The sequence below is a fragment of the Meles meles genome, chromosome 3, assembly GCF_922984935.1.
Source record: "Meles meles chromosome 3, mMelMel3.1 paternal haplotype, whole genome shotgun sequence".
NCBI lineage: Eukaryota > Metazoa > Chordata > Mammalia > Carnivora > Mustelidae > Meles > Meles meles.
Window position 1 is genome coordinate 98,632,396 of NC_060068.1, and position 26,267 is coordinate 98,658,662.

Consider the following 26,267-nt stretch of genomic DNA (forward strand, 5'->3'; position numbering starts at 1 on the left):
ACAAAACCATACTGATTTTTGAGTGATAATTAAATTTTAGCAGGTAGACAAATTCACAAATACAGAATCTATAAATAATGAGAATCAACTTTATCTGATAAGGGACTATTATCCAGAAAATATAAAGAACTGTTACACTCGATAACAAAAAGATACACAATTTTTTTAAATGGGCAGTGAATTTAAATAGGCATTTCTCCAAAGAAGTACATTAATCAAGTACAAATGGATGTCAGATACATTAAAATGTTGCTGACTCTTGGTGGCAATGCAGACACTATGAAAAATGGTATGGAGGGGAGGAGTCAAGATGGCGGAGAAGTAGCAGCCTGAGACTACATCAGGTAGCAGGAGATCAGCTCGATAGCTTATCTAAACATTGCAAACACCTACAAATCCAACGGGAGAGCGAAGAGAAGAAGAACAGCAACTCTAGAAACAGAAAATCAACCACTTTCTGAAAGGTAGGACTGGCGGAGAAGTGAATCTAAAACGACGGGAAGATAGACCGCGGGGGGAGGGGCCGGCTCCCGGCAAGCGGTGGAGGAACGGAGCACAAAATCAGGACTTTTAAAAGTCTGTTCCACTGAGGGACATTGATCCAGGGGCTAAACCGGGGTGAAGCCCACGCGGGGCCAGCGTGGCCCCAGGCCCCGCAGGGTCACAGAAGGATCGGGGGTGTCGGAGTGTCGGAGAGCTCGCAGGTATTAGAACGGAGAAGCCGGCTGGAGAGATAGAGCCGAGGACTAAACTCTCAGCTCGGGGTTACCTTGAACTGGTCGCGGGCTGGGTGAGCTTGGAGCGCGGCTAGAGGCTGGGGATACGGGAGTGATTGGGTGCTGTCCTCTGGGGGCGCACTGAGGAGTGGGGCCCCAGGCTCTCGGCTCCTCCGGGCTGGAGACTGGGAGGCCGCCATGTTCATTCCCGTCCTCCGGAACTCTACGGAAAGCGTTCAGGGAACAGAAGCTCCCAAAAGCGAACCCGAGCCGATTACTTAGTCCGGCTGCCGGTAAGGGCGGTGCAATCCCGCCTGGGGCAAAGACACTTGAGAGTCACTACAACAGGCCCCTCCCCCAGAAGATCAACAAAATATCCAGCCAGGACAAAGTTCATCTATCAAGGAGAAAGCAGATTCAATTCCTAAGACAGCAGAGCAATTCCAGAGGAGGAGAAAGCAAAGCACGGAACTCATGGCTTTCTCCCCATGATTCTTTAGTCTTGCGGCTACTTCAATTTTTTTTTCTTTTTTCATTTTTCTTTTTTCTTCTTCTGCTAAATTTTTTTTAAACTTTTACCCTTTTCTTTTTTAACATTTTTTGACTAGTTCATCTAAATATATATATTTTTTCTTTCTTTTTTATATTTTTTATTTGTTTTATTTTTTAAATTTTTTTCTTTCTTTTTTTTTTTTTCTTTTTTTTTTCAGAAGCTGTTTTTATCCCCTTTCTCCCCCCCACAATTTGGGGTCTCTTCTGATTTGGTTACAGCGCATTTTTCCGGGGTCTTTGCCACCCTTTTAGTAGTTTATTTGCTCCTTCATATTCTCTTATCTGGACAAAATGACAAGGCGGAAAAAATCACCACAAACAAAAGAACAAGAGACAGTACCGAAGGCTAGGGACCTAATCAACACAGACATGGGTAATATGTCAGATCAAGAGTTCAGAATGACGAATCTGAACATTCTAGCCGGGCTCGAAAAAGGCATGGAAGATATTAGAGAAACCCTCTCTGGAGATATTAAAGCCCTTTCTGGAGAAATTAAAGAACTAAGGTCTAACCAAGTTGAAATCAAAAAAGCTATTAGTGAGGTGCAATCAAAAATGGAGGCTCTCACTGCTAGGATAAATGAGGCAGAAGAAAGAATTGGTGATATGGAAGACCAAATGACAGAGAATAAGGAAGCCGAGCAAAAGAGGGACAAACAGCTACTGGACCATGAGGGGAGAATTCGAGGGATGAGTGACACCATAAGACGAAACAACATTAGAATAGTTGGGATTCCAGAAGAAGAAGAAACAGAGAGGGGAGCAGAAGGTCTATTGGAGAGAATCATTGGAGAGAATTTCCCTAATATGGCAAAGGGAACAAGCATCAAAATCCAGGAGATGCAGAGAACCCCCCTCAAAGTCAACAAGAATAGGTCCACACCCCGTCACCTAATAGTAAAATTTACAAGTCTTAGTGACAAAGAGAAAATCCTGAAAGCAGCCCGAGAAAGGAGGTCTGTAACATACAATGGGAAAAATATTAGATTGGCGGCAGACTTATCCACAGAGACCTGGCAGGCCAGAAAGAGCTGGCATGATATATTCAGAGCACTCAACGAGAAAAACATGCAGCCAAGAATACTCTATCCAGCTGGGCTGTCATTGAAAATAGAGGGAGAGATGAAAGGCTTCCAGGACAAACAAAAACTGAAAGAATTTGCAAACACCAAGCCGGCTCTGCAGGAAATATTGGGTGGGGGGGTCCTCTAAGCAAAGAGAGAGCCTAAAAGTAGTAGATCAGAGAGGTGCGGAGACAATGTACAGTGACAGTCACCTTACAGGCTAATAATGGCACTGGATTCATATCTCTCAGTAGTTACCCTGAATGTTAATGGGCTACATGCCCCAATCGGAAGACGCAGGGTATCAGAATGGATAAAAAAAACAAAACCCATCAGTATGTTGCCTACAAGAAACTCATTTTAGATGTGAAGACACCTCCAGATTTAAAGTGAGGGGGTGGAAAACAATTTACCATGCTAATGGGCATCAGAAGAAAGCTGGGGTGGCAATCCTTATATCAGATCAATTAGATTTTAAGCCAAAGACTATAATAAGAGATGAGGAAGGACACTATATCCTACTCAAAGGGTCTGTCCAACAAGAAGATCTAACAATTTTAAATAACTATGCCCCTAACGTGGGAGCAGCCAACTATATCAACCAATTAATAACAAAATCAAAGAAACACATCAATAATAATACAATAATAGTAGGGGACTTTAACACTCCCCTCACTGAAATGGACAGATCATCCAAGCAAAAGATCAACAAGGAAATAAAGGCCTTAAATGACACACTGGACCAGATGGACATCACAGATATATTCAGAACATTTCATCCCAAAGCAACAGAATACACATTCTTCTCTAGTGCACATGGAACCTTCTCCAGAATAGATCACATCCTGGGTCACAAATCAGGTCTCAACCGGTATCAAAAGATTAGGATTATTCCCTGCATATTTTCAGACCACAATGCTCTGAAGCTAGAACTCAATCACAAGAGGAAAGCTGGAAAGAACCCAAATACATGGAGACTAAACAGCATCCTTCTAAAGAATGAATGGGTTAACCAGGAAATTAAAGAAGAATTGAAAAAATTCATGGAAACAAATGATAATGAAAACACAACAGTTCAAAATCTGTGGGACACAGCAAAGGCAGTCCTGAGAGGAAAATATATAGCAGTACAAGCCTTTCTCAAGAAACAAGAAAGGTCTCAAGTACACAACCTAACCCTACACATAAAGGAGCTGGAGAAAGAACAAGAAAGAAACCCTAAACCCAGCAGGAGAAGAGAAATCATAAAGATCAGAGCAGAAATCAATGAAATAGAAACCAAAAAAGCAATAGAAAAAATCAATGAAACTAGGAGCTGGTTCTTTGAAAGAATCAATAAGATTGATAAACCCCTGGCCAGACTCATCAAAAAGAAAAGAGAAAGGACCCAAATCAATAAAATCATGAATGAAAGAGGAGAGATCACAACTAACACCAAAGAAATACAGACAATTATAAGAACATACTATGAGCAACTCTACGCCAACAAATTGGACAATCTGGAAGAAATGGATGCATTCCTAGAGACATATAAACTACCACAACTGAACCAGGAAGAAATAGAAAACCTGAACAGGCCCATAACCAGTAAGGAGATTGAAACAGTCATCAAAAATCTCCAAACCAACAAAAGCCCAGGGCCAGACGGCTTCCCAGGGGAATTCTACCAAACATTTAAAGAAGAACTAATTCCTATTCTCTTGAAACTGTTCCAAAAAATAGAAACGGAAGAAAAACTTCCAAACTCATTTTATGAGGCCAGCATCACCTTGATCCCAAAACCAGACAAGGATCCCACCAAAAAAGAGAACTACAGACCAATATCCTTGATGAACACAGATGCAAAAATTCTCGCCAAAATACTAGCCAATAGGATTCAACAGTACATTAAAAGGATTATTCACCACGATCAAGTGGGATTTATTCCAGGGCTGCAGGGTTGGTTCAACATCCGCAAATCAATCAATGTGATAGAACACATTAATAAAAGAAAGAACAAGAACCATATGATACTCTCAATAGATGCTGAAAAAGCATTTGACAAAGTACAGCATCCCTTCCTGATCAAAACTCTTCAAAGTGTGGGGATAGAGGGCACATACCTCAATATTATCAAAGCCATCTATGAAAAACCCACCGCAAATATCATTCTCAATGGAGAAAAACTGAAAGCTTTTCCGTTAAGGTCAGGAACACGGCAGGGATGTCCATTATCACCACTGCTATTCAACATAGTACTAGAAGTCCTAGCCTCAGCAATCAGACAAAAAAAGAAATTAAAGGCATCCAAATTGGTAAAGAAGAAGTCAAACTATCACTCTTTGCAGATGATATGATACTATATGTGGAAAACCCAAAAGACTCCACTCCAAAACTGCTAAAACTTGTACAGGAATTCAGTAAAGTGTCAGGATATAAAATCAATGCACAGAAATCAGTTGCATTTCTGTACACCAACAACAAGACTGAAGAAAGAGAAATTAAGGAGTCAATCCCATTTACAATTGCACCCAAAACTATAAGATACCTAGGAATAAACCTAACCAAAGAGACTAAGAATCTATACACAGAAAATTATAAAGTACTCATGAAAGAAATTGAGGAAGACACAAAAAAATGGAAAAATGTTCCATGCTCCTGGATTGGAAGAATAAATATTGTGAAAATGTCTATGCTACCTAAAGCAATCTACACATCTAATGCAATCCCTATCAAAATACCATCCATTTTTTTCAAAGAAATGGAACAAATAATCCTAAAATTTATATGGAACCAGAAAAGACCTCGAATAGCCAAAGGAATATTGAAGAACAAAGCCAAAGTTGGTGGCATCACAATTCCGGACTTCAAGCTCTATTACAAAGCTGTCATCATCAAGACAGCATGGTACTGGCACAAAAACAGACACATAGATCAGTGGAACAGAATAGAGAGCCCAGAAATCGACCCTCAACTCTATGGTCAACTAATCTTCGACAAAGCAGGAAAGAATGTCCAATGGAAAAAAGACAGCCTCTTCAATAAATGGTGCTGGGAAAATTGGACAGCCACATGCAGAAAAATGAAATTGGACCACTTCCTTACACCACACACGAAAATAGACTCCAAATGGATGAAGGACCTCAATGTGAGAAAGGAATCCATCAAAATCCTTGAGGAGAATGCAGGCAGCAACCTCTTCGACCTCAGCTGTAGCAACATCTTCCTAGGAACAACGGCAAAGGCAAGGGAAGCAAGGGCAAAAATGAACTATTGGGATTTCATCAAGATCAAAAGCTTTTGCACAGCAAAGGAAACAGTTAACAAAACCAAAAGACAACTGACAGAATGGGAGAAGATATTTGCAAACGACATATCAGATAAAGGGCTAGTATCCAAAATCTATAAGGAACTTAGCAAACTCAACACCCAAAGAACAAACAATCCAATCAAGAAATGGGCAGAGGACATGAACAGACATTTCTGCAAAGAAGACATCCAGATGGCCAACAGACACATGAAAAAGTGCTCCACGTCACTCGGCATCAGGGAAATACAAATCAAAACCACAATGAGATATCACCTCACACCAGTCAGAATGGCTAAAATTAACAAGTCAGGAAATGACAGATGCTGGCGAGGATGTGGAGAAAGGGGAACCCTCCTCCACTGTTGGTGGGAATGCAAGCTGGTGCAACCACTCTGGAAAACAGCATGGAGGTTCCTCAAAATGTTGAAAATAGAACTACCTTATGACCCAGCAATTGCACTACTGGGTATTTACCCTAAAGATACAAACATAGTGATCCGAAGGGGCACGTGTACCCGAATGTTTATAGCAGCAATGTCTACAATAGCCAGACTATGGAAGGAACCTAGATGTCCATCAACAGATGAATGGATAAAGAAGATGTGGTATATATACACAATGGAATACTATGCAGCCATCAAAAGAAATGAAATCATGCCATTTGCGACGACGTGGATGGAACTAGAGCGTATCATGCTTAGTGAAATAAGTCAATCGGAGAAAGACAACTATCATATGATCTCCCTGATATGAGGACATGGAGAAGCAACATGGGGGGGTAGGGGGATAGGAGAAGAGTAAATGAAACAAGATGGGATTGGGAGGGAGACAAACCATAAATGACTCTTAATCTCACAAAACAAACTGGGGGTTGCTGGGGGGAGGTGGGATTGGGAGAGGGGGAGCGGGCTATGGACATTGGGGAGGGGAGGCGAACCATAAGAGACTATGTACTCTGAAAAACAACCTGAGGGTTTTGAAGGGTCAGGGGTGGGAGGTTGGGGCAACCTGAGGGTTTTGAAGGGTCAGGGGTGGGAGGTTGGGGGAACAGGTGGTGGGTAATGGGGAGGGCACGTTTTGCATGGAGCACTGGGTGTTGTGCAAAAAGAATGAATACTGTTACACTGAAAAAATAAATAAAATGAAAAAAAAAAAAAGAAAAATGGTATGGAGTATCCTTAAAAATTTTTTAAAAGGACTACCATATGATACAGCAATCCCACTTCTGGGAATATATCCTAAGGGAACAAAAACACCAACTTGGCCAGAGAGTCAAGATGGCGGAGAAGTAGCAGGCTGAGACTACATCAGGTAGCAGGAGATCAGCTCGACAGCTTATCTAAACATTGCAAACACCTACAAATCCAATGGGAGATCGAAGAGAAAAAGAACAGCAATTCTAGAAACAGAAAATCAACCACTTTCTGAAAGGTAGGACTGGCAGAGAAATGAATCCAAAACGACGGGAAGATAGACCGTGGAAGGAGGGGCCAGCACCCGGCAAGCGGCGGAGCAATGGAGCACAAAATCAGGACTTTTAAAAGTCTGCTCCACTGAGGGACATTGCTCCAGAGGCTAAACCGGGGTGAAGCCCATGCGGGGGTCAGCATGGCCCCAGGTCCCGCAGGGTCACAGAAGGATCGGGGGTATCAGAGTGTCACAGAGCTCGCAGGTATTAGAACAGAGAAGCCGGCTACAGAGACAGAGCCGAGGACTGAACTCTCAGCTCGGGGTTACCTTGAGCCAGTCGCGGGCTGGATGGGCTCGGAGCACGGCTGGAGGCTGGGGATGCGGGAGTGATTGGGTGCTGTTCTCTGGGGACGCACTGAGGAGTGGGGGCCCCGAGCTCTCGGCTCCTCTGGGCCGCAGACTGGGAGGCCGCCATTTTTATTCCTGTCCTACAGACCTCTATGGAAAGCGTTCAGGGAACAAAAGCTCCCCAAAGTGAATCCGAGTGGATTACTTAGTCTGGCCCCCCGTAAGGGCGGTGCAATTCCGCCTGGGGCAAAGACACTTGAGAGTCACTACAACAGGCCCCTCCCCCAGAAGATCAACAAAATATCCAGCCAGGATGAAGTTCATCTATCAAGGAAAGCAAGTTCAATACCTAGGACAGCAGCGGAATTCCAGAGGAGGAGAAAGCAAAGCACGGACTACATGGCTTTCTCCCCATGATTCTTTAGTCTTGTGGTTAATTCAAATTTTTTTTCAATTTTTTTCTTTCTTTTTCTTCTTCTGCTAAATTTTTTAAAACTTTTACCCTTTTCTTTTTTAACGTTTTTTGACTAGTATATCTAAAATATATTTTTTTCTTTCTTTTTTATATTTTTTCTTTATTTGTTTTATTTTTTAAATTTTCTTCTTTTTTTTCCTTCTGAACCTCTTTTTATCTCCTTTTCCCCCCTCACAATTTGGGGTCTCTTCTGATTCGGTTCCAGTGTATTTTTCTGGGGTCTTTGCCACCCTTTTAGTATTTTATTTGATCCTTCATATCCTCTTATCTGGACAAAATGACAAGGCGGAAAAAATCAACACAAACAAAAGAACAAGAGGCAGTACCGAAGGCTAGGGACCTAATCAACACAGACACTGGTAATATGTCAGATCTAGAGTTCAGAATGACGATTCTGAAGGTTCTAGCCGGGCTCGAAAAAGGCATGGAAGATATCAGAGAAACGCTCTCTGGAGATATAAAAGCCCTTTCTGGAGAAATTAAAGAACTAAAATCTAACCAAGTTGAAATCAAAAAAGCTATTAATGAGGTGCAATCAAAAATGGAGGCGCTCACTGCTAGGATAAATGAGGCAGAAGAAAGAATTAGTGATATAGAAGACCAAATGACAGAGAATAAAGAAGCCGAGCAAGAGAGGGACAAACAGCTACTGGACCACGAGGGGAGAATTCAAGAGATAAGTGACACCATAAGATGAAACAACATTAGAATAATTGGGATTCCAGAAGAAGAAGAAAGAGAGAGGGGAGCAGAAGGTCTATTGGAGAGAATTTCCCTAATATGGCAAAGGGAACAAGCATCAAAATCCAGGAGGTGCGGAGAACCCCCCTCAAAATCAACAAGAATAGGCCCACACCCCATCACCTAATAGTAAAATTTACAAGTCTTAGTGACGAAGAGAAAATCCTAAAAGCAGCCCGGGAAAAGAAGTCTGTAACATACAATGGGAAAAATATTAGATTGGCGGCAGACTTATCCACAGAGACCTGGCAGGCCAGAAAGAGCTGGCATGATATATTCAGAGCACTAAATGAGAAAAACATGCAACCAAGAATACTATATCCAGCTAGGCTATCATTGAAAATAGAAGGAGAGATAAAAAGCTTCCAGGACAAACAAAAACTGAAAGAATTTGCAAACACCAAACCAGCTCTCCAGGAAATATTGAAAGGGGTCCTCTAAGCAAAGAGAGAGCCTAAAAGTAGTAGATCAGAAAGGTACAGAGACAATATACAGTAACAGTCACCTTACAGGCAATATAATGGCGCTAAATTCATATCTCTCAATAGTTACCCTGAATGTTAATGGGCTAAATGCCCCAATCAAAAGACACAGGGTATCAGAATGGACAAAAAAACAAAACCCATCTATATGTTGCCTACAAGAAACTCATTTTAGACGCGAAGACACCTCCAGATTTAAAGTGAAGGGGTGGAAAACAATTTACCATGCTAATGGGCATCAGAAGAAAGCTGGGGTGGCAATCCTTATATCAGATCAATTAGATTTTAAGCCAAAGACTATAATAAGAGATGAGGAAGGACACTATATCATACTCAAAGGGTCTGTCCAACAAGAAGATCTAACCATTTTAAATATCTATGCCCCTAACGTGGGAACAGCCCACTATATAAACCAATTAATAACAAAATCAAAGAAACACATCAATAATAATACAATCATAGTAGGGGACTTTAACACTCCCCTCACTGAAATGGACAGATCATCCAAGCAAAAGATCAACAAGGAAATAAAGGCCTTAAATGACACACTGGACCAGATGGACATCACAGATATATTCAGAACATTTCATCCCAAAGCAACAGAATACACATTCTTCTCTAGTGCACATGGAACATTCTCCAGAATAGATCACATCCTGGGTCACAATCAGGTCTCAACCGGTATCAAAAGATTAGGATAATTCCCTGCATATTTTCAGACCACAATGCTCTGAAGCTAGAACTCAATCACAAGAGGAAAGCTGGAAAGAACCCAAATACATGGAGACTAAATAGCATCCTTCTAAAGAATGAATGCATCAACCAGGAAATTAAAGAAGAATTGAAAAAATTCATGGAAACAAATGATACTGAGAACACAACGGTTCAAAATCTGTGGGACACAGCAAAGGCAGTCCTGAGAGGAAAATATATAGTGGTACAAGCCTTTCTCAAGAAACAAGAAAGGTCTCAAGTACACAACCTAACCCTACACCTAAAGGAGCTAGAGAAAGAACAAGAAGGAAACCCTAAACCCAGCAGAAGAAGAGAAATCATAAAGATCAGAGCAGAAATCAATGAAATAGAAACCAAAAAAACAATTGAACAAAACAATGAAACTAGGAGCTGGTTCTTTGAAAGAATCAATAAGATTGATAAACCCCTGGCCAGACTTATCAAAAAGAAAAGAGAAAGGACCCAAATCAATAAAATCATGAATGAAAGAGGAGAGATCACAACTAACACCAAAGAAATACAGACAATTATAAGAACATACTATGAGCAACTCTACGCCAACAAATCGGACAATCTGGAAGAAATGGATGCATTCCTAGAGACATATAAACTACCACAACTGAACCAGGAAGAAATAGAAAACCTGAACAGGTCCAACCAGTAAGGAGATTGAAACAGTCATCAAAAATCTCCAAAAAAACAAAAGCCCAGGGCCAGATGGCTTCCCAGGGGAATTCTACCAAACATTTAAAGAAGAACTAATTCCTATTCTCCTGAAACTGTTCCAAAAAATAGAAATGGAAGGAAAACTTCCAAACTCATTTTATGAGGCCAGCATCACCTTGATCCCAAAACCAGACAAGGATCCCACCAAAAAAGAGAACTACAGACCAATATCCTTGATGAACACAGATGCAAAAATTCTCGCCAAAATACTAGCCAATAGGATTCAACAGTACATTAAAAGGATTATTCACCACGACCAAGTGGGATTTATTCCAGGGCTGCAAGGTTGGTTCAACATCCACAAATCAATCAATGTGATAGAACACATTAATAAAAGAAAGAACAAGAACCGTATGATACTCTCAATAGATGCTGAAAAAGCATTTGACAAAGTACAGCATCCCTTCCTGATCAGAACTCTTCAAAGTGTGGGGATAGAGGGCACATACCTCAATATTATCAAAGCCATCTATGAAAAACCCACCGCAAATATCATTCTCAATGGAGAAAAACTGAAAGCTTTTCTGTTAAGGTCAGGAACACGGCAGGGATGTCCATTATCACCACTGCTATTCAACATAGTACTAGAAGTCCTAGCCTCAGCAATCAGACAACAAAAAGAAATTAAAGGCATCCAAATCGGTAAAGAAGAAGTCAAACTATCACTCTTTGCAGATGATATGATACTATATGTGGAAAACCCAAAAGACTCCACTCCAAAACTGCTAGAACTTGTACAGGAATTCAGTAAAGTGTCAGGATATAAAATCAATGCACAGAAATCAGTTGCATTTCTGTACACCAACAACAAGACAGAAGAAAGAGAAATGAAGGAGTCAATCCCATTTACAATTGCACCCAAAACTATAAGATACCTAGGAATAAACCTAACCAAAGAGGCTAAGAATCTATATGCAGAAAACTATAAAGTACTCATGAAAGAAACTGAGGAAGACACAAAGAAATGGAAAAATGTTCCATGCTCCTGGATTGGAAGAATAAATATTGTGAAAATGTCTATGCTACCTAAAGCAATCTACACATTTAATGCAATCCCTATCAAAATACCATCCATGTTTTTCAAAGAAATGGAACAAATAATCCTAAAATTTATATGGAACCAGAAAAGGCCTCGAATAGCCAAAGGAATATTGAAAAAGAAAGCCAAAGTTGGTGGCATCACAATTCCAGACTTCAAGCTCTATTACAAAGCTGTCATCATCAAGACAGCATGGTACTGGCACAAAAACAGACACAGAGATCAATGGAACAGAATAGAGAGCCCAGAAATAGACCCTCAACTCTGTGGTCAACTATCTTCGACAAAGCAGGAAAGAATATCCAATGGAAAAAAGACAGACTCTTCAATAAATGGTGCTGGGAAAATTGGACAGCCACATGCAGAAAAATGAAATTGGACCGCTTCCTTACACTAATTGCACTACTGGGTATTTACCCTAAAGATACAAACATAGTGATCCAAAGGGGCACGTGCACCCGAATGTTTGTAGCAGCAATGTCTACAATAGCCAAACTATGGAAAGAACCTAGATGTCCATCAATAGATGAATGGATAAAGAAGATGTGATGTATATATACAATGGAATACTATGCAGCCATCAAAAGAAACGAAATCTTGCCATTTGTGACGACGTGGATGGAACTAGAGGGTATCATGCTTAGTGAAATAAGTCAATCGATCATATGATCTCCCTGATATGAGGACGTGGAGATGCAACATGGGGGGTTAGGGGGATAGGAGAAGAATAAATGAAACAAGATGGGATTGGGAGGGAGACAAACCATAAATGACTCTTAATTTCACAAAACAAACTGAGGGTTGCTGGGGGGAGGGGGGTTGAGAGGGGGAGAGGGGTTATGGACATTGGGGAGGGTATGTGCTATGGTGAGTGCTGTGAAGTGTGTAAACCTGGTGATTCACAGACCTGTACCCCTGGGGTACAGGTTTATATGTTTATAAAACAAAAAACAAAAAACACCAACTTGAAAGATACCTGCCCTTCCATGTCCACAGCAGTATCATTTACAATAGCTAACAAATGAAAGCAATCTAAGGGCAACTGATGGAAGAATGGATAAAGAAATGGTGGTATATATACACAATGGAATATTATTAGCCATAAAAATGAGAAAAATCACGCCATCTGCAGCAACACAGATAAACCTTGAGGGCGTTATGCTACATGAAATAAGTCATAAAAAGACAAACACAGTATGATCTTTCATATATGTGAAATCTAAAAAAAAAAAAAAATCTAAACTCAAAAAACAATTAAGGGGCGCCTGGGTGGCTCAGTGGGTTAAGCCACTGCCTTCGGCTCGGGTCATGATCTCGGGGTACTGGGATCGAGTCCCGCATCGGGCTCTCTGCTCAGCGGCGAGCTTGCTTCCCTCTCTCTCTCTCTGCCTGCCTCTCTGTCTACTTGTCATCTCTCTCTGTCAAATAAATAAATAAATAAAAATCTTAAAAAAAAAATTGAGTAAACTCCTAGAAAAAGGGGGATCACATATGTGTTTACCAAAGGTGGGATGGGGATAGAGGAAAGGAATTGGAAGAAAGTGGTCAAAAGGTACAAATTTCTAGTTATGAGATAAGTACTAGGGATGCAACAACATACAATATGACTGAGGGCCAACACTGCCATATGAGACATTGGAAACGTGCTAAGAAGGTAAATCAAAGAGCTCTCATCACAAGGAAAAATCTTTCTGTCTTCTTCTTTTTTTTTTTTTTTTGCTTTCTTTTTATTGTATCTATGTGAGATGATGGATGCTAACTAAAGTTATAGTGGTAATAATTTCACTATAGATGTAAATTGAACCTATTATGCTGTATATCTTAAACTTATACAATGATGTATGTCCATTATTTCTCAATAAAACTGGAAGAGAAATTGCATCCAATTTCTTTTGTCATTTGGGAAATATAAATCACAAGCACTGAGATAACATTTTCATTATGTTTTGACTTACTAGGGTCATTATACTTTTTTTAAAAAAAGAAAGAAAATAGCAAGTTTTGGCAAAGAGGTGGAGAAATTAGAGGTCTCGTATGTTGCTGGTAGGATTGTAAAGTGGTACAGCCATTGTGGAAAACAGTTTGGCAGTTACTCAGATTGTAACACAGAGAATTTTACCATATGACCCAGCAATCCCACCCCTAAGATATGCTTGAAAGAATCTGAAATGAGTATCCACACAAAACGTGTAGCACGAGTCATAAGAGCCAAAAAACCAGAAACAACCTAAATGTCCATCAACAGAGGAATGGATAAACAAACTGTGGTATATTTGTACAATGGAAATTATTTAGCCATAAAAAGAAATGGAATACTGAAACACATTACAACAGTAAAAAACATCTTGCTAAGTGAAAGAAGCCAGCACAAAAGGTCATATGTTGTATTATTCCATTTATATAAAACATGGAGAATGTATAAATACACAGACGGAAAGCAGATTAGTAATTGTCAGGGCGCAGAGGCAGAGGGATAGGAAATGACTTCTTCATGGGTAAAGGGTCTACTTTGGAGGTGATAAAAATACTTTGGGACTAAATAGAGGTGATGATTTCACAACACTGTGAAAGCACTAAAGGCCATAGAATTGTACAATCTAAATGGTTAATTTTATGCTATTTGAACTTTACCTCATTAAAAAATTTGTCTTCGACAAAGGAGGAATTAATAATATATAATGGAAAAAGGCAGTCCCTTCAACATATGGTGTTGGGAAAACTGGACAGCAACAAGGAAAAGAATGAAACTGGACCACTTTCATACACCATAAACAAAAATAAGGGGTACCTGGGTGACTCAGTGGGTTAAAGCCTCTGCCTTTGGCTCAGGTCATGGTCCCAGGGTCCTGGGATTGAGCCCTGCATCGGGCTCTCTGCTCAGCGGGGACCCTGCTTCCCCCTCCCTCTCTCCCTACTTGTGATCTCTGTCTGTCAAATAAATAAATAAAAATATCTTAAAAAAACAAAACAAACAAAAACCCAAAAATAAATTCAAAATGGATTAAATACCTAAATGTGAGACCTAAAACCATAAAAATCCTTGAAGAGAACACAGGCAGTAATCTCTCCAATATCAGCCATAGCAACATTTTTCTATCAGATAAGTCTCCTGAGGCAAGGAAAATAGAAGCAATAATAAACTATTGGAACTACATCAAAATAAAAAAATTCTACACACAGAAGGAAACAATCAACAAAACTAAAAGGCAACCTAGTGAAGGGGAAAATATTTGCAGATGACATAACTGGCAGTATTCAAAACATATAAGGAACTAACACAATTCAATACCTAAAAAATTAATAATGCAATTTAAAATGCGTGGAAGATATAAGCAGATATTTCTCCAAAGAAGACAGCAAGATGACCAACAGACACATGAAAAAATGCTCAACATCACTCATCATCAGGGAAATACAAATCAAAACCACAGAGATACCACATCACACCTGTCAGAATGGCCAAAATACACAACACAAAAAACAAGTGTTGGTGAGGATGTGAAGAAAAAGGAACTCTTGTGTACTGTTCGGAACGCAAACTGATGCAGCTACTCTAGAAAACAGCATGGAGGTTCCTAAAAAGATAAAGACAGAACTACCCTATGATCCAGCATTTGCACTACTGGGTATTTACCCAAAGAATATAAAAACACTAATTCAAAGGGATATATGTACCTCTATGTTTATAGCAGCATTATTTATAGTAACCAAACTATGGAGGCAGCCCCAGTAATCACTAGAGGAATGGATAAAAAAGATGTGAGATATATATATACGCACACAGACATATATGTATATATATGTGTATACACACACACACACACATCTATACACGGACTATTATTCAGCTATAAAAAGAATGAAATCTTGCCATTTGCAGCAACATGGATAGAGCTAGAGGGTATAATGCTAAGTGAAATAAGTTAGAGAAAGACAAATACCATACGATTTCACTCATATGTGGTATTTAAGAAACAAAACAAGAGAACAAAGGAAAAAAAGAAAGAGGCAAACCAAGAAAAAGACTCTTAACTATAAAGAACAAACTGGGGGCGCCTGGGTGGCTCAGTGGATTAAAGCCTCTGCCTTCGGCTCAGGACATGATCCCAGGGTCCTGGGATGGAGCCCCGCATCGGTCTCTCTGCTCAGCGGGGAGCCTGCTTCCTCCTCTCTCTCTCTGCCCGCCTCTCTGCCTGCTTGTGATCTCTGTCTGTCAAATAAATAAATAAAATCTTTAAAGAACAAACTGATACTAACTAGGGGGGAGATGGGTGGGGAGGGATGCAGGAAATAGGGGATGGGGATAAAAGAGTACACTTATCATGATGAAATAAAGTGATAAAAAAATGCATCACCAAAAAAATTAAGAATTGAAACCAAAAGTAGTATCTTTTTCTTTGTCAAGATCTGTCTCATCAGAGACATGCCATCTCAGAAACACTCAAATGGGCATCTACTACCTACCAAGTGGACAGAGGAACAGAGAGAAAGCTATTCTGCAGAGAAGTGGAGAAGAAAGAAGGATAACCTGTGGGCAGGAGCATAAATTCAGGATGAAGAGAGAAAATACAGTATTTCAGACTCTAATTTCAGTTCTCTTTCTCCTGCTTATGGACTTCTTGAGGTAACTCCTTATCTTTATAATGAACTTTTTTCTTAAACCAGTTTTTATTCTACAACTTGTAGTAATCAAAAGTATACAGTCTAATGCAGAAAGCCAGCGGAAGAATCGCTTTTTTTTTTTTTTTTTTTTTTTTTTTTGGTAGCACTAAGGTTTATTAAGCTGTGCCTTAGTACAGGTGAGTACAGGTGCTGGGGCTTGCCCATGGCGCCCTTGATGTGTAAAGCCTAGACATTCTGCCAATTCTCCTTGAGTAATGACACCAGGAAACTGACAGCTAAGTGGATACTGCACACAAGCTCATCACCTGTCATCTGCACGTGGCCAATGGCCACTGCCAGACACAGCACCTTCTTCATCTGGAATTTCATGGTAGACTTCACTCCATCTGCTTTGGCCACCATGTTCTCATTGTGGGTCAGTAAGGAAGGGAGCTTGCCAGCCTTATTGAGGCCTGGGCCCAGTGTTTGTGGGATCTGCTTGATCAGAAATTCTGAGGCCAAAAAGGCATCATACTTCTTGGCCAGCTTCTCGACTAATTTTTTCTTCTTGCTGAGTTTCTTCAGTGCCTCATGTCCACGTGGGGAATAGCCACAGACTTGGCCTTATCACAGTCCTGCTGGTCCCCGAAAAACATATGGGGAGCTTGGGGTGTGGGAGTGAACTTAAGTCTGACTGTGCCCGAGGAGCATTTGTCTTCCTGAGGGTCATAGTTGTTCGAGCTGATCTGTAGATCCACCGGCTCCAAAACCTAGCTGGGCTTGCAGGGGTTGCCAGGCAGGAATTCCCGCACCGCCTTGTACAGGGTGACTCAGGAGACCTTGCTGCTCGCGGAGCCTCACACCTGCAAGAACTGGAAAACAGAGTCTGCTGAAGGGTCACTTCTGCCATGAATTTTGAAGTTGATTATACAAACAATGACTTGTAAGATTAGAAAATACTTCAGTGGTTCTTCTCAAACACCATCCCTATACTATCTTTTCCAAATATCAGCAGACTCTGCTTAAAAAAAAAAAAAACAACTCTAGGGGCACCTGGGTGGCTCAGTGGGTTGAAGCCTCTGCCTTCAGCTCAGGTCATGATCCCAGGGTCCTGGGATCGAGCCCCGCATCGGGCTCTCTGCTTGGCAGGGAGCCTGCTTCCTCCTCTCTCTCTCTCTCTCTGCCTGCCTCTCTCCCTACTTGTGATCTCTATCTGTCAAATAAATAAATAAAATCTTTAAAAAAAAAACTCTAAAAATGGAGACTTTATTATCTCCAAAGGCAGATAATTTCATATTTGAACAATTTTGGCCATTAGAAAATTAGTCTGTGTAAGTGGGCCGAAATCTATTCACCCAAAATATTATAACATCTGGGATCATTTGGAAAAAACATGGTCTCCCTTCCCCTATGACAGTTATATAGCAGGTTGAAGACAACACAGCTCTACCATTCTCCTTCCTCCTGCTCCTCTTGTAACACACACACATACACACACATGCTCACATACCCATGCACCTGCATATATACATGCACTGTCTTCTCCCTAAAAAATATAATTTCCTTGCTCAGTTCTCTCATAAGAAGCTTAGAGCAGTTAAAATGACATGGTTAATGTCGAACTTGGATTTGATTTCAACGCTGCCTTTGTTGAATGTGTAGCTTAGGAAAAATCAGTTATCTCAGAGTCTCGGGTCCTTCACATATGAACTGGGCATAATAAAAGTGTTCAGTACAAAGGAGTATTGTGAGGACTGAATGAAATGATTCATGTAAAGAATGCAGCACACACACACACACACACACACACACACACACACAGAGAATGCAGCATAGCATCTGTCCTGGTATGCGTTCAGTAAATAGGAGCCATTATTATCTTATTAATAATACTATTGATATTAGTCATTACGATTGTCCTTATCTAGAAATCTGGTCTTATTTGACCAATGCTCCCAAACTGTTAGCTATAAGGATGTCAGATTAGGAGCTCTGTGTGTTTACTATAATACCAGGCACCACAGCATTGGTAGATTATCTCCCTCTGCAGAGGAAGGGGAGACACAGATTCAGGAGCTTGTCCAGAATCACACAGCTAGTAGGCAGCAGAGCAAGAATTCTAATCCAAGAATGCGGACCCAGACACTATTGCAACATGCCGGTTGTGCCATCATAGCTCATTAATTACCCACAAGGTGGTGCTCAGCAATAGACAGTGGCTTTTTCTGCTAAACCCTCTCAAGCAATCAGATAAGCAATTCAAAATGAGGCCCCATGGGGGTGAGTCAGCATTTCTAATGGAGGCATTTTCCTTCAAAAGCAGTACTTCAAGCTAGTTTTTAAGGAGAGCACAAAAGTGATGGGGATGTAACACAGAGCAGGGTGAGTCTAGTTAATGATACTACACTGCATATTTGAAACTTGCCAAGAGATAGATCTTAAAAGTAAACTAATAATAACAAGGAGAGTAGACAGGAGGTTTGGTCAGTAGCACAAGTTAGGGCACAAGAGAGACACTTAAATGCCTGAAGAAAATATGAGTGAAAAACTTTCATGAGTGTGAACCAAAACATAAGCAACTCCCCACAACTAACTTCCCTATATCTGGTCCCATCACACAAATTTCACATCCTCATATCCACGTTGCTAATTTAGTCATTTCTTTGAAAAGATATAGAATATCTCTATAATAAATTTACATGTATATTAATTTGTAAGTGTTCATTATGTTTTTTCCTTCCCCAATGTATTAAAGAAAATTCTGCCTTGTTCTGGGCTTTTCACTAGACCTCAATCCCTCCCCACCTTCAAAAAATAGATTCAAAATGCTGCAGTTCTGCTTCTGGCCCATTTTTGACAGAGAACTGGCAAATGAGAAGAGAGATGAATGGAAAAGTGAGAGAAATTTCATCAGAAAGGCAAATATTTAGTCCATTAAAAACATAAAATATAGAGGCAAAGGAGAAGAGAAAAGAAACATGGAGATCACTAAAGCTTGGTTTTGTGTTTTTTACCCAAGTACATTCCATGGAGGATAGATAGTGAAGGTTTAAGATAAAGTCACGGGGTAGGTAAAGAGTGTGAGAGATGGGAAGATGAGAGGCAGGGCAAAGGGGGACATGGAAGAACTGAGCAGGAATTACACCCTTGTTGATATCTGCCAAGGGACTCAAAGCAGGATGTGAATCACTTTCAGACCTCACACTTGGTTTCTTTGAAGATGGCTGCATAGAGAACTCCAGTTAGCTGTAGCTCTCAGGTTTATTCTGGTTAGAGCAACATGCATCCGAGGCACTCTTATACATGTCCACCTTGCTGGAATGAGCAATTCCTCGCCTACAAGCAGACCTGTCAAATAAATCATTTCTGTGATACTAATGAACCAATATTAAGCAATTGGGCTCCCTTGCCACTTTTAAGTATGTAATATAAATACGAATCCCTAATGCACCTGCTGCTCCTTACAGTTTTAAACTTCACTTTCAACTCATTTGAACTTGACAACATTATTCCTGGAAAGCAAGCAAGGGTCATTATCACCATTTTACAAGATGAGGGAAAGGAGGTTCATAGAACTTGCAATGGCTTTCACAAGATCACAAAGTCAGTATGTGGCAGAGCCAGATTTTAACTTTAATTTCTGACTGCAAGTCCCGTGGGCTCCACAGGATTTGTCATCACACTTCTCCACTGTCTGCGCTCCATGAAGTATGTGCTTCATGTAATTACCTCTTGGAGATGGCGGAGTATGTACAGGCAAGAAGCATTTGGCTTAGAGCCTGCAGGACTTGGTTATAGTCCTTCCCTTTCTGTAACTTTGGATAAGTCACTTTTCCACTCTGAAGTTTATTGACTTCATCTGTTTGTATTCATTTTTTATTGAGGTGTAGTTGACACACACTGTTACAATAGTTTCAGGTGAGCAACACAGTGATTTACTAAGTCTATACATTATGCCATGCTCACCACAAGTGTAGCTGCCATCTGTCCCCATAGGACACTATCACAGTACCACTGACTATATTCCCTGAGCTGTACCTTTCAGCCCTGTTGCTTACTCATTCCGTAACTGGACGTCTTTCTCTCTCACTCATCACTCATATTGTCCATTCCCCCCTCACCCCTCCCCACTGGCAACCATCAATTCCCTGTACTTAAAGGTCTGATTCTGTGTATTGTTTGTTTGTTCCTTTGTTTTGTTTTTTAGATTTCACATATAAGTGAAATCATAGGGTATTTGTCTTTTTTTTTTCATTTTGTACTTAAGAACTCCAGTATTCTGTATTAACAATAACTGCTATTATTACTGAAGGCTTTATATAAGGTAGATACTAGTAATAGATACATAGATTTGTCATCCATTTAATCTTCATAACCTTGCAAGTTTTCAGAAGGTTAAAGTATCTCCCAAACTGGCAAGTAGTAGCACTAGGATTTGAACACAGGTCAGACAGATTCTTTTCTCACAGCACCATATTGCCTCGACATCTCTTGGTGAATTATCAAAATATGTGTGACTATAAAAGAGGCAGGCCACTCTAGATTGGTAGGTGGCAGGTTTAATAAACGAGGGAACTTACACACAAGACTTGTCTTGGATAGTGGCAAGACAAGTAGATCTCTGCTCCCATCTGACAGAATCTTAAACATTTATACAGAGGTTTTGAATAGGATCCTGTCATGTATCCAGTCCAGATGGTCTCAACAACACATTACTGTCTCAAGGCTATGTCTTTGAAAATGACACTTAGTGTGGACAGTGGGTGGAACGTACATTCCAAGGATGGGGGTGGGGAGGGTGGGGGATGAGGAGCCTCTAATTGCCTGGGTCCAGCTCATGGGTCAACTGGTGATCACATCCTCTCAGTGACCTCCTTCAACAGGTTTGGATCTGGGTTTGTCTTCCTCAGAGTCCAGGTTCTTCAAAACTGCTTTGTATCCACAGATACGTGGAGCTTCTCTGTTGTCCCCATACCTATTTCTGCCCTGAATTTAGGTGGTCAGAAGGACTTCTCTTCTGACCCGAATGTCATCAGAAGGCTTTCCTCCATTGCCTCAGTAGACTTTTCTCCAAGTCTACTACCTCTTATCTGTTAAACGCCTTGTTTAAAATTGCTGGTGTGTTACTATCTTCCTTCCCTCCAGCACTAAACCAGAAAATATGTGTGCACACGGTTTCTATTTCTTGGTATACAGGTAAGTAAATTTTAGAACATGATAATAAATGCCTTTCTTCACATCAAAAGCTTGAGAACTTTATGTAGGAGAAGAAACAACCTCCAAATACCTGTTGAGACAAGCTTTGGGCTTGCTTCCTTCTGGATTGTGGCCATATTTCAGGAACACACATTCTAAGCAAGTGGGACAGGTTTGGTCACTTAATTAAGTTAGTAGGCCCTCTTCAAGCCAAATGCAGGACTCTCCAATCCTCATACTGTGAGAGGAAGCCCAGCTTTCACTGGAGAAAATACCGTTTCCAAGTCAAAACCCTCTCATACGCACAGATACTGAGGGCCAGAGACTTGCTCAATGTCAGGAGACTCCTAAAGACTGTGCTCTTAATCTCCTGCCCTTTTATTAGAACTTAATGCTTCCTCTTGAGAAATCAAACAATCACTGGGAGTCATCCTGATCACCCACTATGGATGACTGCCCCTGGCAAAAACCCTCTTTTCCTCCCAACTTTTCTAAGATAGATCCACCAAATATCATGTCCAAAAGTGGCCTTAGTGGGCCAATTTAAGATCTCCCCAAATTACTATGACAGAAAGAAGGAAGGAAGGAAAGGAAGGGAGGAAGGAGTAAAAGAAAGGAAGAAATCTTTACCAATAAGTGCCAGAAATGTGGAATTATGCCAAATTAAAGGGATGATTTACTTGGTACTTCTTGAAGCCTTTGATATAGTAAAGGTGTATTGTGACCTCCTAATAGAGAAATAAGTTCCCCAATTTATTTGGTCACGTTTATATTTTTTACCCCTCCATGGAGAAGTGCACACATTCAGTGTTCTATGAAGCACACTTTGAGATACGTTAATGTGGTCTGCTATTCCCAAGATCCCATTTGCAATGCTCACAAAGCAGAAATGACTTGTTTAAAGCCTTATAGAGTGCATTCCAAAGAAGGAGGACTGATCTGCAACAACATGGGTAAAACTGGAGGAGGGCATTACGCTAAATGAAATAAGCCAGGCAGAGTGACACAAATACCACATGGTACCATTTTTATGTGAAATCTAAGTATATACATACACACTTGCCAATTTCATAAAAACAGAGAGTTCGGTGGTGGTTTCTGGGGGCTAGGGGATGCCAAAATGAGGAGATGTCAAAGGACACAAACTTCTGAGTTATAAGTTCTGAGGATCTACTGTGAAGTACAATGACTATCATTAATAATATGGTTTTTTGTATACTTGCAATTTACTGAGAGTAGATTTTAAGTATTCTCACCACACACACACATACACACACACAGAAAAATAACTACGTGAGGCTTTAGAAGTATTAATTAACTTAACTGTGGTAATCAAGCAGGACTGCTATCTGTGGACTATAACTACATGCTGCCATAGTCCAAAACAGGATTAACTATGGTCCACAAGACTCTAAAACAATGGGAGCTGCATGAGGCCAGGGAATCTATTTGTTGACTGCTGAGCATCTAGCACAGTGCATGGCACATTGAAGATATCCAGAAGTATTTGTTTAATTAAAAATGTTCTACAACAGTACAGGATCACTTTGTCTGGTTGACTCTTTACAACAACCCTATGATTGTTATTATAATTTTTCAGAAATTGGAAGATTAGAAATTTGAAATTTGAGATTTCACGTCATAAGTTCACAGAGATAATAAGTAACTGTGATGGTATACTAGCTTAGTATTTCTCAAATCCTGTGTATAAATCACCGGGTTATCATTGAAAACTGTAGATTGCATTTCTAACAAGTTCCCAAGGGAAATTGATTCTGCTATTCCACAGACTACACTTTGAATAGCAAAACCCTAGTTTCCAATCATAGAATGCCAGAGTTTTAAAAGGAAAACATAGTTGGTCAAATTAGAAATATTAAGCCTAGATATTACAAAATGCTCCCTCTTAGGCGATTTTTGATGTTCACATCACTACTCTGAGCTAACATCAGGCCAAAATCCTGCCAACCCTACTACAGACAAGGCATCACAAAGTGACAGAGCCAAAGCATAATGATATGCCATGGAGAAGCTGGGAAGAAATACCCCATAAGACTTTCCTACTGCCCTGTGACATCCTGCCAGAGACCACCATGAGCCAAAACCAACAGGAAACAGGAGATAGAAGAATCCACTGATATAATCAGCCAGCTCAGCCTCAAAGGGCAAAAAGCAGAGTACAGAAAAACAGAGGGTGTCTCAGGAAGGGCACACGGACACTATGCAATGCACTTCTGCCTCTCTGTAGAGACCAGACCAAACTCCTTTCCAACTCCTCTTTCACCTAGGGTGGAACAAATGTCAAAGGAAAGGAGGGGAAGGAAGGGGGTATACTTTTCTATTTTGTGCCTGCACACTTCTCTTAGAACCGGATGACACTACTATCTGTGAAAAAGCAGTATGTCTCTTCATCGACAGGTTAGACCCTCTGTCGGTGTTCTTGCCATTGGCATAAAAACTTACCACTCTTCTCTGCCTCTGAGTAGGCAGCTCTCGCTTCTCTAAATTCTTGTCCCTCTCAGCCTCTAGAGTATTAGCTCCCAGGATTCCCCTGCTCATTATCTTACTGTTTCTTCTCAGACTCATTCCTAAGTATCTCTCCTTAAATACAGTAGTTTTTAAAAAATGTTTTATCTGCTGAAGGCTGTAACACCCTATCTTTGGGGCTTAGTCTCAAACCCATTCACCCAGTTCCATTGACCATCTATTATAGGGAACCCCCACTTAGATGATGAAGCAGCCCTTCAATCTCAAGTGCCCAACTACACTCAGCATCTTCCCCCTGAGCTCTCTTCTTGGCTCCCTTCTCATGATAAAGTCACCATCACCCTCCAGCTAGTCACCCAGTCTCAAAGCCAGCTCTAACAAATTCTAACTCTATGACACCACTAGTACTTACATCCTTTGTTTATTTCCCAGTGACAACATTGCTGTTTAGTTTCTCATTTTTTTCTTTCCTTGGCTAATAAAGTAATTTCTAATTAATTTCTTGCTTGTTTTTTTTTACCTTTCTAGCCCAATTTACAAACACAACCATCATATTAATATTCTAAAAATACAGTTCTGATTATATCATATTTTTTTTTTAATCACGCAAGCCTTGAATAGCTGTTAAAGGGAAAGTAACTGTAAATGTGTGAACAAGGAGGAGGGGAGGCAATGTTAGAACCCACCTCTTTGAACTTCATCTGTTTTTCTGTTCTTTACCTTTGCATCTTTTTTTGCTGGTGGTGAGTGGTATATTTGCATTTCTTTTCGTTCACTTCCAAATCTTTTTTTTTTTTAAGATTTTATTTATTTATCTGACAGAGAGAGATCACAAGTAGGCAGAGAGGCAGGCAGAGAGAGAGGAGGAAGCAGGCTCCCTGCCAAGCAGAGAGCCTGACGTGGGACTCGATCCCAGGACCCTGAGACCATGACCTGAGTCGAAGGCAGAGGCTTAACCCACTGAGCCACCCCAGCACCCCACTTCCAAAACTTTTGCAAATTTTGGAATTGGAGATAGTGTGAGAGAGAAGAAAGGAGAAACAAGATCTGTGGTAGTTGAGGAAGGGAGGGAGCAATGAAGACTGGGTGACCGAATTGGTCTTCGATAATTGCTAGTCATTCACTGGGAAATTGAAAGCATAAATGGGTATTTTAAAAACCAGGGTTTCTAAGTATGGTTGCAATGGAACTAACTTTATTGACCAGAGTCCTTAGTGTCAATATCATTTCTGGGGGCTTGGAAGTTCTGAAAGAGAAATGACCAAATTCTAACTACTTCGATCTGAATGGAACCAAAATCAAAGTACTCAGTTCAGAAGATATTCAGGAAAATATTAAAAAGATAGAAAAGTCATGACTTGTTTAACTCTAATATCATAATCCTAATATCTGAGAAAGTATCTTTTTTTTTAAAGATTTTTATTTATTTATTTATTTGACAGACAGAGGTCACAAGCAGGCAGAGAGGCAGGCAGAGAGAGAAGGAAGCAGGCTCCCTGCCTAGCAGAGAGCCCGATGCGGGGCTCAATCCCAGGACCTGAGATCATGACCTGAGCCGAAGGCAGAGGCTTTAACCCACTGAGCCACCCAGGCACCCCGAAAAAGTATCTTTTAATGGCTACAGCATAACATACTTAAAGGGATTTTGTCAGCAGGATAAAGAACATCAACTCTGAAGAGGAAGCGAAAGAGTATGGAAATAACCATAACCAGGCTAATGGGGAGGATGGAGCTGGACCATCCAGAGAATATGAGGAAGAAGAGGAAGAAGAGGAGGAGAATGAAGGCAAGATGAAGCAAGCTCAGAATTGGGAAAGGGAAAATAGGAAATAGATCTCTCATGGCCAACGAAAGAATTTCAGGATGGATATTATGATGATCATGTTGACAAGGAGAATGTAGAAGATGGAGAAGAAGGTCTTTAAGGGAAAAAGAAAAATCAAGATGCAAAGGATGAAAGAGAATGACATAACTAGATTCTTCTCAAGCCAGACCCCATAATGCTACTGGTTTTTCAGTAAAATGGCCATTACAGTGATTTCCATAGAAAACAAACTACATGTAACTCTTAAAAGAATATATTTTACTATTTTCATATTGTCTTCATTAAAATAAGCTTTATTAATCTGCTAATGATAATATTATTTGTGAACAAAAATTTTTATTGATGTCATTGTCATAGTCCCTAGAAATTCATTTGGAATTTCTATTTTCCTCATTATCTTATTCTTGTCAAGCATTACTAGCCAACAAGAAAACATGACTGATTTTACACAAGTTTAATATGGTACATTTTTTTCATGTTTAAACTTACTTTAAAAACAGAAGTAAAAGTTGCTATAATACGTAAAGGCAACAGTTTTTCTTTTGAATGGCAAATTGGTTATTGTCATAATTGACCAGAG

The 26,267-nt window shown here is 40.3% G+C and overlaps 1 pseudogene; it reads right to left on the reverse strand.

Moving 5' to 3' along the window:
* Window positions 1–12,694: 12,694 nt before the first annotated feature.
* Window positions 12,695–16,909, reverse strand: LOC123939254 (annotated as a pseudogene).
* Window positions 16,910–26,267: the final 9,358 nt, after the last annotated feature.